Source organism: Neofelis nebulosa, chromosome X (assembly GCF_028018385.1).
Source record: "Neofelis nebulosa isolate mNeoNeb1 chromosome X, mNeoNeb1.pri, whole genome shotgun sequence".
NCBI lineage: Eukaryota > Metazoa > Chordata > Mammalia > Carnivora > Felidae > Neofelis > Neofelis nebulosa.
This window is the reverse complement of record NC_080800.1, coordinates 7746179-7766307: the sequence shown is the minus strand read 5'-3', so window position 1 is coordinate 7766307 and position 20129 is coordinate 7746179. Positions and strand designations below refer to the sequence as shown.

At 44.6% G+C, this 20129-nt stretch overlaps 1 protein-coding gene across 3 annotated transcripts in view; it reads left to right on the top strand.

Annotated features, from left to right (window-relative positions):
• Nucleotides 1–20129, top strand: part of MID1 (midline 1) — a 588063-nt gene that overhangs the window by 387424 nt on the left and 180510 nt on the right. The window contains exon 1 of one of the 3 annotated variants that reach the window (XM_058713625.1): nt 1888–2020. The exons of the other annotated variants lie outside the window; for them this stretch is intronic. The gene's annotated coding sequence lies outside the window, so the exon portion shown is untranslated. Of the gene's footprint in view, nt 1–1887; nt 2021–20129 lie in introns of those variants that run through there. 3 annotated transcript variants of the gene reach the window in all.

The window sequence follows — 20129 nt, the reverse complement described above, 5'->3', positions numbered from 1 at the left end:
TATTAGGGCTTTTACTTGCAAGTAACTTTGTATTCGAAGTTCAAGTGGATTTCCCAAGTATTATCTTAAATGTTAAGATGGGTGGCACGGATTAGTGCAGAGAATAACTGAGATGCAGAAATGGGCAAAGAGGCCAAGGTTAATTCAAGAGCTATATGTCAGTAGATAATGAGGAGGAAAATGTGATATTCAATGAGTTCCAGTTAAATCTGAAAGTCTTTATACGGACACTTTATTTTTTTTTAAGTTTATTTATTTATTTTGAGAGAGAGTGCCAGTGGGGAAGGGGCAGAGAGAGAGAGAGAGAGAGGTAGAGAGAGAGGATCCCAAGCAGGCTCAACACCACCAGTGCAGAGCCCAACGCGGGGCTCGAACTCACGGACCGCGAGATGATGACCTGAGTAGAGGTTGGACGCTTAACCGCCCGAGCCACCCCGGGGGGGCCCCTGTACAGACACTTTGAATATGGTGGCAGTTGCTCGCGTGTAATTTTAATGCAAAATCTCTTAAATGGTGCACAACAGAAAGATAGTGGTGTCATCGTGCGAGGGTTTAATGTCGATATAAAAAGACAAGGAAAATGTCCCTTTTGTAGGTCTTACTATTCTGCTCTCAGGTACTAAACTCTTAGACTATTGAGTTCTGTGCTTTTGTTTTCTTCGGCCTGGATTCTCTGCCCACTACGTTTGGTACCCTGTCCTGCGTCCACAACCCCAGCAAAGCGGAATCGGAAAACTGAAGTCAGGCAGGACGGAGAAGTCATAGCATTTGCCGTGCGCCCCAGGTCCACGCTTGCCATGGAGATGTGGCATTGTCACCAAGCGGAGGCGGTTTTCTTTGGAGAGAGGGGAGTGTTAGGATGCGGTAGAGCTCGTGGTGTGAAGCAGATTCATTTTGTTTCAAAGGCCCAAATGGCACGCTGCCGAACAGAGACAGCAGCACAGCAGCGTTTCCTTAGAAATAATGACTCGGAGGCAAACAGCCCTCTTTGCAAAATGTAGAATCGGGCCATCTGCTTGTCTCCCCCTTGATTTATCTGTTCCGGGGCTTTAAATGATAGAAGCAAAAGGTAAGTCTTCTTTTCGAAATCTTGAGGGGAGAGGGGGGCATTCCACATTGATTCTGGCATGTGGGAAACACATATGAGGTATTTGCCTTCAGCGAGAGGGGGATTTGGATCTGGAAGGTGTGACTGTTGCTGTAAAATACAAGGGTGAAGCCTGTCCTCCGGGAAGATCAGGTAAACTGTAAATCTTAAAAAGGGTCGTGCCCCGCCGCTCAGCGAGGCGCTTGTGTTTGCCGGGGTTCCCCCCCCCCCAAAAAAAAGAACTCTTGCGAAAACGGCCCTGTTCGGGACCTCTGAGCGAGCGTGCAGATCCCCGTTGTCATGTTTAATGATGCGCCTTTTCTTCGCGCTCCAGTCTCTCTGCACTTCGGGGGCAAATGAGCCCCCGGACAAACCTTCCGGCCGATTTCTGCGCAACTTGGGTGCACCCGTTCTGTCCCGGGAGGGAGTGTCGGGAGGTGAAGGTTTAGGCTGAGCCACCTTTCCCATCCCTGGGAGATACCGCCCGGGGCGCGGAGGGTACCCAGGGTACCGGCAAGCTCAGAATGCTGGTCCCCACGCCTGGCCAGGGAGCCGGCCCGGCCCGGGGTTTGGTACCGCGTGTCCCGCGGCGGAGGAGCGCAGGGGGCCGGATGCCTCCGTGAGGATCCGCCTGGCAGGGATCAATGCCCGCAAACACCCTCCGCCCCCCCCCTCCCTCCCGCTCCCCAGGAGAGGCGGTTCTGCACAAGTCATTCGGTGTGTGTGCCGGCTCTCCTTGCGAGGGGATTAGAGAATAGGAGAGTGCTTTGTGAGAAAGATCCTGAGAGGTTGCTGGGGAGAAACCAGGCAGAGGGAAGGAAGACTTCAGCTTTCTTGGTCCCCTCACCGAAGTGACTCTGAGACACCCAGGTCCCTGGCCTACAGCGGCCGGGGGTGGGGGTTCTTTTCCTTCGTCTACCGTAGGAGAAACTGGTAAGGCTCATGTTGTTGTTGTTGTTGTTTTCCTACTGCTCTGAGATGCTACTCTAGTTGCTTTATTAAAGTATCCGTGTTGGAAGGAAGGGAGATGGGTTGGCGATTCTGGGGACATCCTGCATTGTCTCTGCCTAACGCGTGAGAAAGGCGCCGTTTCCCCCGCACAAAGGGCTGGTAGCCATAGCGTCATTTTTACTTTTCCCAAACTTGATTAGCGTCACTTTGGAGCAACTGACTTAAACAAAGCATATGCGCACGTGGAAACCATACTCCATATACGAATGCACCTGGGTAATCGTATTTTTATATAGGATGATCATATTTTTAAAGGACTTCTATCTAAATTTGATTCATTTGGAGGTATAGCTGCATGGGGTGGGGGGGGGGATCGGGCCTTTCTGGAAAATCCCAAATCGCCTGTTTTCCTATGAGAATGCACGTTTCACCTAGGGCTGTGTAACTAGGACTGTGCAGACCCACACCACTGCTAATAAACCCAGTGGCCCCCAAAGTAAGTTCCAGATGGCATGAGATAAGGGGAGAGGGGTCCCACTAAAATGAGGAAAATGGAATTTTGAGTTAGTCGTGTAGAAGTATGTATTCTCTACTTGGTACTCAGCCAGCATCCTCATTGGAAACAAGAAATGAGGAAGCCACCCCAGAGTCAGAAAGTTTAGGTGCCACGTCTCCTTCAGCGTTTTCAAGGACTCAGCTTGCCACACGTTACTCGGCACGTGTTGTTCCCAAATATTCCATTTTGTTGGTTTTAGAATGAATTTTGGTATTTGTGTGGATATATTATACATATATATGCACACACACACACACACATACACGTATGTAAATACACACACTTTTGTTTTATATCTAGATATTTATATACATATTATCGATATCGATATCTATCTATCTGTACATACATCCTCTTATTGTACCTTGGGAAACTTAAGCAGGAATAGTTTAGAAATTTAGTTTGAGGCAAATTATTCTGCAAAGACTACCGAAGTCCTGAGTCGGACTAGGTATGGAGAAGATATGAGCAACAGACAGCTGCTGTCCCTGTGAGGGACAAATCCAGAAGCCTGTTCTCAGAGCTGAGAACCGAATTCCTGCGAACCCTGCCAGCCCCTCCCCCACCCCACAAGGAGTGGGTGGTCCTCCCTGCTGTCGTTGTCCGCCCCCCCCCCAAGAAAGTTTGGACGCCGCCTCATGTAGCTGGCTCTCTGCGCTGTTGTTCTTCTCATTAAAATAAAACCAGAAGCCATGCTCCACGCAAAGTTCTGATGGCAGGTGTTGAGTTTCTTAACTTAACATATACCAAATCCTCCACTTACTATCATTCCAGTTGAATCTTTGCGTCATGAAAACAATGATCGAGTCAAATGATTCAACACCAACCAGTTGCCCAGGTCTGCAGTTTTAACTTCAATTGAAATTAGGCCCAGAGAGCTTTTTCTACCTAATTCTGCAGTCTTCGATGACCTGATTATTAGAATATTCCAAAATTGAAAATGCGTGTCATTTATTTCGTTCGTAACAATCAACTCTCTTAAAAGGTATGTGGCTATTTACATAGCTTCTTTGCGCGCACGTGAACATGAACACTTGAAAAACACATACGCTCTTTCTTTACAATGAGTTCATCATTTGTCTGCCGGATGCTTTACCAAAAAAAGGGGGGGGGGAGCCGATTCCCTTTCAATTTCAGTTTATTCTTCTACAACTGAAAATGTGAATTCAACCCAACAGTTTTATCTTTGCCTCTGGGAATCGCTTACGGAAGGCGGGCTGTTAATTTGGGGGTTCTGAGTGTGAAATTGCAGCTAATCAATTTATCTGCGGACTCCGAGGACACCTGGGAGGTTTTCAAGTTCTGATCATTTCAGTCTCGAAGACTATTTACCTTCATAATATCCGAGCCTGAGAGCATTGGGTTTATTAGAATTGATTTTCTTTCCAGGTTGATCTTTTCAAATACCTTGGCGGGTTGTTTTTCACTACTGCCCTGTGAGATTTTCGTTCATCTGGCGTACATTTATTGAGTGCCCGGGTGTCACTGGTGTGGCCCACGTTTGCTGTTAGAGATGAAAACTCTATTTTGGTGCAGTTCCTCACAGAGACAGCCAAGGCTAGAAGGGAAAAGACCAACCTTTGCCGTTCTCACAGTTGCTGGTGTGGTTTCGGCACTAACAGAAAATGCTCATTCTTCTGAATTATTGATACATTAAAGTCTATTACTGGCTACTTAGAACCTGGGAGTTGGGTTCATCCATAATCCTCTCACACTGCACAAGACCTGCTGTGCATTAGTCTCATCGCTGGGCATTTAAATAATTCAAAAATAAGATTTCTCATGAATTAATGAATTAATTTGGCCTTTGTACAAGTTCGGAAAATAAGGAGCGACACGTTTGAGCCAGCTTCAAATCTTTCCAGCTTATAAATGACTGTCCCTTCTCATGTTTTCCCTTGATATATTAGGTCTTTTCTTTTTTTCTGTCACATGGTTTTGGTCACGTGCGTTTGCTTTGTTAAATGATATGTCACCATAATGTACATGACTCACGGTGCTATCAGTGGGAAAAGGGCATCATGGGAAAGAAATGAATGTTTCTTGAATTTGCCACGTAGCAGACACTGCCTTGGCCTCCTCACAAGCATGTTATTATTTAATCTTCTCAACGGCTCTGCAAAATGGGTATTATTAGGCCCATTTTAAAGATGAGGACACCGAAGCCCCGATGATTAAAGAATGAAATCATGTCGCGCAACTGCTAGGGTAGCCAACAAAAGAAAGCACTTTTTAGCCACGTCTGTATGGCCCTCTTAACACCCCCCCTCCCCCGTCTTTCTTCCCAGATCCCATATCAATTGATAATTCCCTACAGCTTATCTTAATGCTTCCAGAGAATCTCCCTTGACAGTTTCAGCCTGTTCCCCGAGTTCCTTTATGAGCTGACAGCGGACATAATGTAAGCAGGGATCGGACAGGTGCCGTACATGTTTATGTGTAAAAACTGCTTTTGGAACATCAAGACAGAAACAACATATTAGGTTAGAATAGAAAACGCTCCAGTCTCCTCTCTTTGTATAGAGACGTGCGTTTCCGTCCCCACTCGCCTGGCTTCCCGCCTCCAACAGGGAAGCAGAGGAAAGGACTGGGTTGTGGAAACCTCGGGAATGCATTCCCCACCCCCGCCCCCCCCCCCCCCCCCCCCCCCCCCCCCCCCCCGCCTTCGAAAGCTATTAGTTGAGAGAAAGGAAACAATGGCGCGGCATTAAGGAAAAAGACTTCTAAAGTATCGATGCAGGTCTGGCCCCTTCACAGCACAGCCATTGACTGACCTCAACACGTTTATTTAGTCGGCACTAGCTATCCAGTTGCCTGCGAATTGCTTTTCCATCACTGCTGTGACAAATTACCCAAAAGGAAGTGTCTTAAAACACTACATGTTTTTTACGCATTTTCCTACAGCCCTATCGGTCTGAAGCCCGAGATGGGTTTCAAACCGAGATGCCAGCCCGGCTGCATTCCTTCTGGAGGCTCCAGGGGAGCATCTGTTCCTTCCTTTTCCAGTTTCTAGAGGCCGCCCACATTCCTTGGCTCATGGCCTCCACGTCACTCTCACTTCTGTCCATCGGCCCATCTCCTTCTCTGAGTCTGACTCTCCCGCCTCCTTCTCTCTTATAAAGATCCTTGGGATCACATTAGACCCACGAAGCTAATCCAAGAGAATCTTCCCCGCCCAACATCCTTAATAACAGCTGCCAAGTCCCATTTGCCACGTAACGTAACATGTTCACAAGGTTGGAGAATTAGAGCACGGACGTCTTTGGGGGGCCGTTGTCCTGGCCACCACACCTTTTAAAATATTTCTTTGTAAAAAAATTTTTTTAGTTTGTTTATTTTGAGAGAGAGAGAGAAAGAGAGCACGAGCAGGGGAGGGGCAGAGAGAGAGGGAGACAGAGAATCCCAAGCAGGCCCCAGGCTCCGAGCTGTCAGCACAGAGCCCCACGCGGGGCTCCAGCTCCCGAACCGTGGGATCGTGACCTGTGCCAAGATCAAGAGTCGCGGCTTAACCGACTGAGCCCCCCCCGGGTGCCCCTATAATATTTACTGATTCCATGCTCTTGTGGGTAATTGGGAGCCACAGGAGGGTTTCAAGTGGAGAGGAGAAATAATCAGGTTCTCATGTTACCAAGCTTATGGAAAAAACCCCTCTAGAAATGGAGGCCTGACTAGGACACCAACAGGAATGTAGGAGAGAGGAGTTGAGAGCAAGCCACGTGGCAGTCTCTGAGAGGAGGGACAGAGGGAGGAGTCTGAGAGATATTAAAAAGAGTGCATTGGCAGGACAGCCGAGAGGAAAGACTCTGTGGCTTAGGTAACTTGGATGGATGATGGGGAGGGAGGGAGGGTAGGTGACACCGAGAAGGCGTGTGCACCCTGCGCTCAGAGCTGCGGCAGCAGTGGTGGCCAGAAACACCCCTTTGCTCACGTAGTTCAAAATCCAACCCTCTTAGGTAGATATTAAGTAGCATTATCAACCCATTGTTCAGATGAAGAAACTGAGGCAAAGAGAGGCTATTCAAGCCATTGGCAAGGGGGAAGGAAAGGATCGGAAGCCAAGTAGTCTGAATGCGGGCTCCATGGGTTTAATTCTTACACTCTACTGCCTTGCTTAACAGCTCATTTTAATCTTATGGGATATTTAGTATGAGAGCTATCTGTACATTTCAAGATGAACTGTGAAGTTTTCTGAGGCAAATTCCTATAGACTCCTGGCCATCGGCAGCGTGTTATTCACGATAAAAGAAAACATTCGTGTGGAGCACTGGACTGGGTGTAATGACAAAATAAAACAAATATCTTATTCCCCTGCTCTCTAAGAATTTATATCCACACAGAGAAACCCATATTGCAGCCAGAAAAAAGAGCTGATCAGAAATGAAATGGTTCCAAGGCCCTCTGGATAAATCCGAAGTGAGGGTGTAGTCCTTTTCTAAAAGGAGTGGGAGACGCAAAGCAGCGAGAAGGCCAAGACGGTCAGATGCAGGGGCATTACAGGTGTCCATCAAATGACTCAGTGCTGGGTGCTTTCTGTCCAGCCTCCCATTGAACCCTATGACAGTGCTATAAAACTCGCTTTGTCTTATAGAAGGAGGACTCAACGTAGAGACACGTGAAGTTCAGGAACCTGCCTGAGGTCACAGCATCATGATCGACAGAGCGAAATTTCAACCCCAGCATCTACTTTCTCACTCAGCTACGTGTGCTTCGAGGACGTGGGTTCAATGTGCCAGGCAGAACCACCTTGACATAAAAGTTTCAAATGCCTCAGGAATCCTAAAATGATGTTTCCATTTTTTAAGGTTCTGGTATTTTGCTATGGTTGTTCTTCATGGTCATTATCGTCGACTGGGCTGTTGGGTGGGGCTGTACTGTGTGCGTGAGGATTTCAGTATCACTCAGTTGTAGTTGGTCTTTAAAAGAAAAGTCATCCTTACCAAGAAAGATATATGTACACTTCTTTTTAACATTCTCTTTTTATCTTCTTTGAACTATTCTATAATCTTTGCAGAAATAATAATGTGCAGTTACAGGACCTGTGCTGATGAGCTCTATCCATCATATATATGGAATATAGTAATGTAGTCATCATTCGGTAACAAATCATTAGGTAACAAATACCAAAGATATTATACATACGAATGCAATACTTTTTCTTCTTTTATAGCTAGGTCACTCAGAACATATGAAAACTGGCCCCTTAACTTTGCTTCTTAATTGATGTGATAGAAAAATTTTGTTCTGGTTAACCTTTTCTACTGGACATTTATTTAACAAACAGTTATCTGGTATCCACTGTGTGTTGGGCATACATTTCATTTCATTTGCTCCTTGTGATATGTGTTAGAAAGACTCCTCCTTATAATCCGAGACCCTCAGGGAATGGCACGGCCAGACTTGAACTCCATTTGAACAGCAAACTAGGAGGGTTTGCTTATGTCCCCTTGACCGAAGGCAGGCACATTTTGGAACCAATATTCCCATTTATCAAGATCATCTGCAGCTTTGAGACGCCTGGGGGGCCCAGTCGGTTGAGCGTCGACTCTTGCCTTCAGCTCAGGTCATGATCTCACGGTTCGTGAGTTCGAGCCCCATGTTGGGTTCTGCACTGACAGTGCGGAGCCCGCTTGGGATCCTCTCTTTCTCCCTCTTTCTCCGCCCTTCCGTCAATCTCTCTGTCTCTCAAAAATAAATAAATAGATTTAAAAAAATCATCTGTGGGAATGCAAGCTGGTGCAGCCGCTCTGGAAAACAGTATGGAGGTTCCTCAAAAAGCTAAAAATAGAACTACCCTACGACCCAGCAGTTGCACTGCTAGGCATTTATCCACGGGATATAGGTGTCCTGTTTCAAAGGGACACATGCACCCCCATGTTTATAGCAGCACTATCCACAATAGCCAAAGTACAGAAAGAGCCCAAATGTCCATCGATAGATGAATGGATAAAGAAGATGTGGTTTATATATACAATGGAGTATTCCTCGGCAATCAAAAACAATGAAATCTTGCTATTTGCAACTGCGTGGATGGAACTGGAGGGTATCATGCTAAGTGAAATGAGTCAATCAGAGAAACACAAATATCCTATGACTTCACTCATATGAGGACTTTAAGAGACAAAACAGATGAACATAAGGGAAGGGAAACACAAATAATATAAAAACAGGGAGGGGGACAAAACAGAAGAGACTCGTAAACATGGAGAACAAACTGAGGGTTACTGGAGGGGTTGTGGGAGGGGGGATGGGCTCAATGGGGAAGGGGCACTAAGGAATCTACTCCTGAAATCATTGTTGCGCTATATGCTAACTAATTTGGATGCAAATTTTAACAAAAAATTAAAAAAATCATCTGCAGCTTGATTTCATGAGAGAGGATTTCAAAGCCATTCGTTGAAAAGATAACTCTCTGCAATTGTATCATTTGCCTCAAAGTGAGAATTCCAGGAAATGCGAGATTTATCCGATAGCTTGCTAGCCAATAGCTAGATTTACATTCAAGATGACATCTGTTCAGGCTTACACTCTGCTTGCATATGTGTTGGCAAAACACTTTCAGTGAACCTTCCCCACATTCTAACCCCACGTTGACTTCTCCCAAAACTCATGACAACAAGGGGACAGAGCTAGAATTATCATCCCAGAGTTTCTGACCCCGGGTTCAGTGCTTAGAGTAGGTCATGATTAGTTTTAATAGTAAATAATATATAATTGCTGACAGGTGCCTTTGGGCATTGGGAAATAGCATTTAAAATAACATTTTCAGTGATATATTGCCTACAGGAAGATGTCATCACGCAGGCTTAATAGCAATGCTTAAAGGTGAGAGCTCAGTGTCATATGGAAAGGGAAAATTTGCTCAGATTTTTCCCTCCACTAATGAAAAAAGAAGCTAAAACCCGGAGTGGAACCCTAAATAAATACAGTTATCGCTATGCCAATAAGATCTGCAAAGACAAATAACCTGAGGTCTCCAGCAAAAATTATCTTATTCAATAAGTTTCCATTGCAAAGTTTAGAAAGCCTCGGGTCACAGTAATGGTGTGCGACTCTCCCCTATAGAAGGTAACGCTCTATTGTCACTAATTCAAAGTACGGTGATCAACAAATTTAATTTTCATATACGTAGGTAACTTCAACTATATAGAGGCTTGAAACTACTGTAAACACAAGCTTCCTTTCTGAATCGTGTCCGTAACACCTCTCCTCTTGCCACGTGACGGCGAGAGCAAACATTCGAAAACTTCTTAGTCGTGCAAGGGAAACCTCCACCTTTGTTAATTATGTGAAATCTCTCTTGTTTGTAGTGCCCTGTGTAGACGCAAGAAAAGTGTGGGAAATTGGCACGTAATTGGGACATAATAGGCATTTAAGCCTTATATTTTCGTAACAAAACTGTCCTAAATTAAAATAAAAATGATGTGCAAATGAGATCTGTTTAGCTACATGAGGGCAGAAGGGCTGTAAAGATATCAGTACATATTAGAATAACATGAATAATTTATTTTCTGATGTAAGACCTAATAAAGACTTAATGATTACCCGTATGCCTTTAAATTTATGTGAGGTACACCAGTATGGTGGGCAAATACAGGCAGCTATCACCACTCTGTCTGAGATTCTGTGTGTAACTCTCCCTATGTTAGTGACTTTTTGGAAAGGGTCACAGAATGATGCAATGAATGGCTGCAAAGAAGTTTCTGTCCCAAGCTGCGCATTCGGTGAATTCTAGAGCTCAAGCTGCTTTTCTCTAAAACCCTGAAATAGGCTCTCTCGCTTCAGAATTGGACGAACCACTTTCTGATCTATCAATTCAATGATTTCAACGTCCTAAACTAATTTTGGTGAAGATTCCTACAAAGGGGCCTAGTTTCCTACAAAGATCGTTGGCCTGTTGCTTTTAATTCCATCTGAATGCGTGCTACGACAGGATAGCGGTGCTAAATCCATAGCATCTGGGTTATTCTACATGGATGAGTTCCAGGGCTTTTGGTGATAGAACTAAAACCTCACAAGATGCTGTGTATCAGCAATGAAACAGTCTTTGAGAAGCTTTGGGGAAATTACTCCAGCCGCGAATTAATCCTTATGATTCTGGTCCTCCTTCCCCAATGCTAGATCTCTGCAAGGACGCCCCCCCCCCCCCAGCCCAGTTCATGGTGCTCTTATTAGAGGTGTAAAATTTCATAAACCTTCGGTAAAACATTATGAATTTGCTTTCTGTGCGCTACAACTGGTATTTTTTCCAGACCTGTATTTCCATAATTAAACATCCTAAAATACAAATCCCATTATTATTTGTTATGTCTAGTCAGTAATTAGACCTCAGCTGGTAGGGCAATTTCAGAACAGAGTTTACCAATTTACATACTAATCCAGCAGAGTCTGGTGGGACATGATTAGCATAGATTCAGTCAACATCTTAATTAGCCCTAATCCCAGCATGCACTCCGAGGTGCCTTACCCCACCCCCACCCCTGTGAGTCTTGTTTAGCTGACTTTTTTCCTTCAAGAAATTCCCACTCTTCAACAGATATTTTCCAGTGCGCTTTTTCACAGATCAAATGGCTGTGTCTCAAAGTGGTATGCCAGGCGAGACATTTTGTGTCTTGAAATGTGACTAGAAATGTGAGAGATTTGGCCGGGCAAACGATGCGTATGTGAGTCTGAAGTAAAAACCAAAGTACCCGAGTGTGTGGTGTGGAATGTTAGAATATAGCCACGCGCCCATCCTTCCCCCAACTCCAGGTGGCAAGGTCTGTGAGCCACCCCGAGCCTATGGGAGTCTTAACCTATTTTCTAAGACACCAGAGAAGGATATCCCTTATTCCCATCCACGGTCAGGAGCCCATTTCATTGTCTGCCATCTCTCACGTCAAGAAATTCCTTGTACTTAATTAACTGAGTATTGTTAATATGTTGCATATTTAAGCCTTTTGCCCCTCTGTCCATCCGTAGTGGAAATGGAGAACAGGTGGCCACCTCACCCATGAAAGGCTCCTCATGTAGCTGAGGACCGTAGTGAAATGATCTCCAGAACCTTCTCCTCTTCAGGTTGAATTTTTCAGCTCCCTGACTCTCCTCTCAGGGCCCCTTCTTCAACCCTTTGATCTTCTTTGTGGGTTTGCTTCTTTGTGGGTTTTCTGTGAACTCCTTCCCGCCTCCCCACATCCCTCTTTAATCGTGGGGCTCAGAACTAGGGAGAGAACCTTTGAAATAGTTTGGCCAGATTTCCTCAGGAGCCCTTTCTAATACTTTAGTGTGCCTCCATATTCAACTGACTTTGAGAATCAGTGCTTGCTATTAGTTAGCTGAGTAGCTTTCTAAACCCCCCTCCCGTTTTTTAAAAACTTTGATTTGGGGGGCACCTGGGTAGCTCAGTCGGTTGAGCATCCGACTCTTGATTTCAGTTCAGATCATGATCTCACGGTTCATGAGTTCAAGCCCAGCATCCGGCTCTGCTCTGGCAGTGTGGAGTCCGCTTGGGATTCTCTCTCTCCCTCTCTCTGCCCCTCCCCCACTCCCTCTCTCCCTCTCCCTCTCCCTCTCCCTCTCCCTCTCCCTCTCCCTCTCCCTCTCTCCCTGAAAAAGAAAGAAAGAAACATTGTTAAAATTTTTGATATTCTATTTGTGTGCTATTCTATAACCTGATAGAGATCTCTTCGATTTGCTTTGCAATATTTTATTTCAGTTCGTCAAGGTTATTTTGTGTTTCGATGTCAGTTTGAGAATCTAGAAACCACTGGTAACTCCTGCTGAGGTTTGAAGCCATTTGCAAACTCAATTCGGCATGATCAGTGAATTGCTGCACAAACCAAGGACATGAAGCCCTCAGTGGGAACTGGGGTGATCCCGGGAGAGTATCCTTTGCTAACACCTTCAGCCCAAGGATTCATCTCTCTTGTCTGTTTTGTCCTTTGCCACCCTTACCCACTTTGACCTTTGCCTCATGACAGACTCTCTCCCCATTTCACGCTCTCTTTTTTTTCTCTTTACTCATTGCTTCTTCCTCTTCATTTCTTCCATTTTCACTCAACACCTGCCAGCCATCCCTGCTCGAAGCTGTTCCACAGCCCAAGCTCTGTGTGGTTGTCACAGTTGGGAGTGACACAGGGGAGACGATGGAATGAGAGAAACATCCCGCACAGTTCTCCCTTCTAGCTTGGTATTGGCTTAGCTGAAATCGGGCCACGTAGGTCACAGATAAGAACGAGTCAAAAAACACCTACTGATGGATATTGTAAGAATCAAGGTGAAGAAGAAGAAATGGCCGCCTCAACCCCAGCTGCCTAGCATTGCCATTCCAGGGACCATGCACATCCCTCTCCCAGCATGCACCTTTCTGGCCACACAGAAAGAGCTAGCCAGACTGTTGCCGGTTTTGTGCATAAAAGAACCAATCCAACTCCCATCGACTGTTACTGCATTCGCCAGGGACAAGCACGTGTGTTAAATTCCAGAAGGTGTCCCAGCTTGCCTTGAAAGCCAGGGTCCGTATCAATCCCTGTCTAGAAACTTAAGAATCCTTGCGATTATGAAAGGTTTATTCATACCTCTTTGGAGATTTTTTTAAATAGCTGTGTGTCTGTGGGCAAGAAGCAGATGTGAGGACTTTTGCATGGATGTCTTCATAGCCAAGAATATCTCTTGCTGTTGAAAACTGTAAAGCTATAAAAAACAGTTCAAACTCCCAAAGTAGACATTCTGTTTGACTGGTTGGTTGATTTGGTTTGTTTTTTATTGTTGGCCAATTGAATTGTGTCTGTGCGTGCACGTTTGGTGCAAATGAAAATTTAAAATTTCCTTGCCAAAAGGTGGTTCACACTCCGGATGTAGAATCAAAAACCACATCCTTAATTCCCTTGTTTTCCTTTTTTCTTTTTTTTTTTTTTTTAATTTTTCTTTTAACGTTTATTTATTTTTGAGACAGAGAGAGACAGAGCATGAACGGGGGAGGGTCAGAGAGAGGGAGACACAGAATCTGAAACAGGCTCCAGGCTCTGAGCTGTCAGCACAGAGCCCGACGCGGGGCTCGAACTCACAATCTGCAAGATCATGACCTGAGCCGAAGTCGGACGCTTAACCAACTGAGCCACCCAGGCGACCCTTTCCTTTTTTCTTTAAAGTAGGCTCCACGCCCAACACAGGGCTTGAACTCACGACCCTGAGATCAAGAGTCACATGCTGTACCAACTGAGCCAGCCAGGCGCCCCCCTCCTTGTTTTTCATTTTAATTCCTGATCACTTTTCTGAACTCATGGTGGAGCATATATACTCTCCCATGTTTCCACTGGCCAGACCCAGAAGTGTGTAAGAGAAGGGACTGAAGTTTACTGATTACAGTAAATGACAGGAGTCATCAGAGTGACTTTGTCAGATCAGATGAAGAAAAGGACTTTTTGGCGGGATGTGAAATGGTGCAGCCGCTTTGAAAACAGTCCAGCAGTTCCGGGGCACCTGGGTGGCTCAGTCCGTGGAACGTCCAACTTCAGCTGAGGTCTGATCTCACTGTTCGTGAGTTCAAGCCCCGCGTCGGGCTCTCTGCTGACAGCTCAGAGCCTGGAGCCTATTTCAGATTCTGTGTCTCCCTCTCTCTCTCTCTCTGCCCCTCCCCCGCTCACACTGTCTCTCTCTCAAAAATAAATGAACATTTAAGAAAATGAATAAAAGCATCTGTATCTTTAACAGCAACAAAAAAAGAGCCCATATATATCTTTAGCAACAACAACAAAAAAAGCCGACAAGTGGAGACAACCCAAATGTCCATCAACTGCTGAATGGATAAATAAAATGTACATCCATACAATGGAATATTATTCGGCAATAAAAAGGAACGAGGTACTCATACATGCCATAGTCATGTATGATTCCATTTATATGAAATGTCTACATTAGGCAAATCCATAGAAATGGAAGAAAGATGAGTGGTTGTTGGGGCTGGGAGCAGAGGGTAATAGGAGTAGGGGGTGATTGCTAATGGATACAAGATTTTCTCTTACGGGTGACGAGACTATTCTCGGATGAGATTGTGGTGATCGTGGCACAATTCCATGAATATACAAAAAAAAATGCTGACTTGTACATATTAAATGAGTGAATTATATGATAGGAGAATGGCATGTCAATGAAGCTATTACAGAAGAAAACAGGTCAGTATATAGAAGGCAGTGTTCCTAGGTCATTCACCAAATGTTTTTAAAAAGAGGTAGCTAACTCCTGTTATCATTTAGTTTTGTTTTGTTTTGTTTTGTTTCTTTTCCAAAGGTATTTATTTCATTTCATTTCATTTCATTTCATTTCATTTCATTTTATTTTATTTTATTTTATTTTATTTTATTTTATTTTATTTTATTTTTTGAGAGAGAGAGAGTGAGCAGGGGAGGAGCAGAGAGAGAGGGACAGAGAGAGAATCTCAAGCAGGCTCCACACTGTCGGCACAGAGCCCGACACAGATCTTGAACCCACAAACTGTGAGATCATGACCTGTGCCAAAACCAAGAGCCGGACACTTCACCAACTGAGCCACCCAGACCCCCTTGTTCATATTTCTTGTTTTAATCTCTGAACTTGACTCATGAAGAGGAGGAATGCAAAATTCTGATTTTAGCCACTGTTTCAAAAAAGAGAACAGGGCAGTTAAAGGAAGTGAGATCCAATGATGTAACCAGGTCTGTGGGAATTGTGAATACTGCTTTAAAGTTTCCCTTTTAAGTTTATTTATTTAATTTATTTACTGATTTACATTTAAGTCACCTCTACACCCAATATGGGGCTCGCTTGAACTCACGACCCGAGATCAAGAGTCACCTTCCAATTAAGCCCGCCAGGTGCCCCTGTAAATCCCATGTTAATAACGACTGTAAGAGCATCTGAAGCAGTAACAGGAAATAAATCTCTCCTTTATAATTGTTTACAGAATGCTCTTCCGAATGAATTGAAAATGTGGGGTAAGTAGAATTTTCGTCGAGAAAGTTAACTCATTATCCAAAACCCCTCTGACTCCAGACACCGACACAAGGTGCTGGGAAGAATGTGGCACGTTGCTCTGGAATTGGAATTGTCGAAGCTTTGCTGAGACAACACATTCCTCTACGAGTTCGAAAAATCCATTTTTCTTCCGCATCAAACATAGATTTTTGCTCTAATTTTTTGTGTTTCGAAATAGCGTAAGACACACCAGAGGCTACAAAACTAGTACAGGGAGCTCCTGGGTACCCTTCATGCAGCTCCCCCCAGCGATAACATCCTTCATAAGCGCGCACAGTGTCAAAACCTGCAAAGCGCCGTTGACACAGTCCTAGCAAAAGTCGATCTTCATATGGTGAACCTTCTCTTGGAAATTGGGCTACAAATTATCCCCGCTTTTCAAATCCCAAGTGTCACAATTGAAGCTATTTCCCCTAGATCAAGCTTTTATTAGTAAAGGATGTCATTTGACTCCCCGTGTAAACAAATGTTGCCCTAAGTGTTGGGTTTTTTTTTTTTAATTACAAGTATTGAAACCCAGATAATAGTGCACTCTAGCTTACATTTGTACCCGAAAATACTAATAAGCTCCGTTTCCAAATATATGACTATTTTTTTCAACTCTGCGTTGCTTTTAAACAGCACTGCGATCATTAAATTAAATACTCATTGTTTCCTCAGAGGTGGCAGGCGTTATTAAAATGTATTCTGCATATTTTGTTTCTGTAATTACATCTAATCAGTGTGAATTGCTACTGTAGTAAAATACTTAATTAAAAACACATATTTGAGATATAAGCGGGAAAGAAAAGAGAAAGTCTCCTACCATGCCTCTAAGTGACAGAAACGGATAGAAAGTTGAAAGATTAGACAAGCCCAGCAGCCTGGAAACAAGAACGTGTTCTTAGGTAGAAAATGCAAAATTTGCATAGAATTATCCTGGCCTTAAAACAAAAGCAGGGGCTTCATCATTGCGTATTCTTTTTCCCCTGCGATTCTGAAAGACGTGGCGATCTCCTAAATGTCTCCAAAGACCAGTCCTCAGCACCCAGGGAGCGAGGCTTTCTGAGAGAAATGCCTTCCCATGCTGCGTAAATGGCATGTGTCAAGGGGGAAAGACCCCAGTGCTGTCGTGATTGAGCCTGGGGGCTGCTGTGGGCTCTCTCCTTTGTACCCTGATCATTTACATGACTTAAACACAACAATGTGCTCCATAGTCAATAAAACAAGACGCTTTGCCATGGCAACAGTTTCAGAATGTGGCACAGCTTCGGTGCCGTCCCCGAGACAGAGAAAAGTACCATAAAGAAACACTCCTTATGAATATGTTCAGAGATTTCTTTATCCCACTGGTACTCGTTGCGGATTCCACTGGGTTTGGGTTTTATTTCCGCAGCCCTTCTTGCCTTTGCTCTGTGAGAATGAGCTTTGTGTCGAGGTTGCGGACACGTCTGAGGGGTCAGAGGCTGGGAATACATACTTGGCTGTGATGGAAATGGAATTCTTGAGTGCACTCACAGAAAACTATTAACGCTCTCCAGGAAACCGTGTAAAACTCGGGAATGTAATGTACATCCCGAAGCCATTGTTGATTTCTTTGAAGGTATGTGATTAGTGGCCCTTTTGGTGTTTGCGCTTTTCACTTCTTTCTATCACATACCAATATGTGCCTATAATAGAACACACTTTGGAAAATCATAAGGAAATGAACTCCACACTCAATGCTGTTGTCCAGGAGACATAGCACATGTGTGATCACAGCTGCAATTAAGCTCCGATATTTTCCTCTTCTTTCAAGGTCATTTCTTGGCATGACAAAATTTTCCTAGGAAAGTCCCCCCCCCTTCTTCTTCTTCTTTTTTTTTTCTTTCTTAGCAATAGTACTTGGTACAAGTTTGCATCTAACGCAGTTGTGCTGGTAAAATTTTCACCGAAGAAGGCAAATCAGAGAGGAAAACTGGATAAAGAATTTCAGTGTTTGGTTGCATATATTTTGGCTGTGCGCCATACAGTGGGTTTTACCTTTAGGACCAAACGAGAGAACTTTATCGTCGGTTGGCTCAGTGAGTAGGAAATTCCTTACCCGGACACCTTTGTGCTTCTGCTGAAAGATGTGCCTGCTATGACATAGGCACTTCGTCCCTGGTCCTCATCTTTGTTCCTCTTGGTTGGTTTCTGGGAAGTAGCCATCCCTTAACCCCGGAGCTGCTTGTAGTGATAGATGAGACGCTGAATCTGTGCACCTGACTCCATCGTAATCTATAAATTAGTTATGAGCTGGTAATAAAAAATCCTAAATGTCCCTGCTTCTCGGGGCGCCACAGACCCCAGGGATCACCGAGCAATGAAAGATCAAACTGGACTCACCAGAGAAAACACGATTAATTATTTACACACTTCAGCATTTGACATTGGTCTCATTTGAATCAGGAGATGCTTTGTCTGCTCCATTGCTACATTGATTCGTGCTCTGAACGCTAGAAGTTTGGCCACGCAGGCTAAAGGCAGATGAATAGACAGTGGGCAATAAAAGGTGAGCTCTGAGTGTCAGATTTTATGCACACGTTCATGGCATTAAAGAAAGTAATGTTGCACGTCACAGCGATATTTTAAGGCCTTTTGGAAACGCAAAGATTGTATGTGGGTGCCGAGTGGAAGGGGTGGCGAAGCAATTAGAATTCTCTGATCTCAGGCCAGTGAAGGAAAATTCATTTAACCGGAACTGGAGGGAAGTCTCGAGGAACGACGCCTTCCACATGAAATCCCACCGGAGAAACTTCGGTGACACCGGAGAGGAGTGGCTCTAACTGATGTCTCTTGATGACTTTGCCATCCTCTACAGTGATTTCTCGAGCATAAACCGGCTGGTGAGTTTCATCGCAGAAACTTCTGGCTCCCTATCACAGGCATTTTACACAGTAATGCCATCGTGGGCATAGGGATCCTCTAACAGTTGGCTGACTCAAAAGGCTGAGCAGGTACGATTCTTTTTGTGAACCTGGGAAAGAGAAATAATAATCTTCATTTTGTAAGTTGTCTAAATGTCAAGGCTTTTTACAGTGGAAGGGCTACCATTTGAATGCTGTGGATTGGGTGGGCCGCTGCTGAACAATGGGGCAATTTCATTAAGCTGAGCCAAGGCTAATTCTGAAGCAGTCCTAATACGTTTCCTATGAAGTAGAGAGACTTGATTCCCTCTCCTCCCTTTCATGCTTGAAGAATCTCAGAATCTTTAACAAAGCAACGCCTGCAATTCAGGCCGCAAGCAAAGGGAGCCCTCTTCAGATGGTCAGCATCGCCTCCCAAATGCCGCAATTACTTTCTGTCCTTAGCAAGGTCACCATCCAGAACGACTGAGGACTTTACCACGCTTTGCTAGAAGAGGCCTTTCCGCAGTCAGTCCCGCCACCTTGACTGCTCACTGTCCCAGAAGCTAAAGAGTAAATGTGTTCAGTATTTAATTCGTATGTACGAGTGAAGGCTCACCATTTTCTGGACCACACAGGATCCTCGTACAAGTCTTGGATCTGATCTCTGCTTTTGTACTAATTCCAACAAAGTCAATGAAGTCTGAAGGTATTTGGCAATAGAACTAACCAATTTCAACTCCGTGCTTTAGTCTATGATTCAAGCCAGTATTTCATAAATATTTGAACATGGCTATTGGAACACCAGGTTATCTTTTTAAGTTGTACTTTGCTAGTAGACAAAGAACCATATCAGAGTGTCATTCTCCCATAAAAATCTGCACAGTAATGTTTAAATAGCTCTCTATTAAAAGAAATCAAATTCCACAAGTTTATAGTTCTATGGACATGGGGCAAAGTGACTGACGCCCATGTTATAGACAAATGGAGTTATAGCCAAACATTCCCCTTATGTTCATCCTTGGTTCAGTGACTCTCCTATCAGGAAAATCACCCTGACTCTTGCACAGAGGGCAGATGGGGCTGCACGACCCGAGTGGCTGGTTCTGTTCGTTATCACATTGTCGTGCTCTTTTCCGCCCACACGGTTGCCGTCACCTTCATGGGGCCAGTTCCTATCCTTCAAGGCATCTGATAGGTGGGCTACTGTCTTTGTTTAGCTTCTCCTGGATATAGATCTTGAAACAAAATTTCAAGTGCAAGTAATTTATTTGGAGGGGAGAGAGAGGGGAGGCAAGGAGACCAATAAAGAATGTGTTGCCGAGTAACTTATCACTGTGGGCAATGGAGCCTAATCCTATTGGGGAACTCTGGGAGCCGTACTCTTCCGAGGTATCCCTGTGATACCAAGTGAAAAGGTAGTCGGGGTATTTATACACCAACTCTGGTCAGTCACTGGATGAGGACTCTACAGGGTCATAGGTGGGAGGCTTTCATTTTCCAGCACCCCTTGCCTGCCTGTGCAAGCAAAGGTTGGTCCGGTGCCAGAGAAAGCTCCCTGGCCCAAAGATGTAGAGGCCGCCAGTTGGATGTCAGGCCGCCAGGCAGAGAAATGGAAAGGCTTAAGGGAATATGAGTGGAACATTGGCCTGTCTGGTTCATACAGTTGGCAACCAGCTTCACTGTCTACCAACCTCAGAGG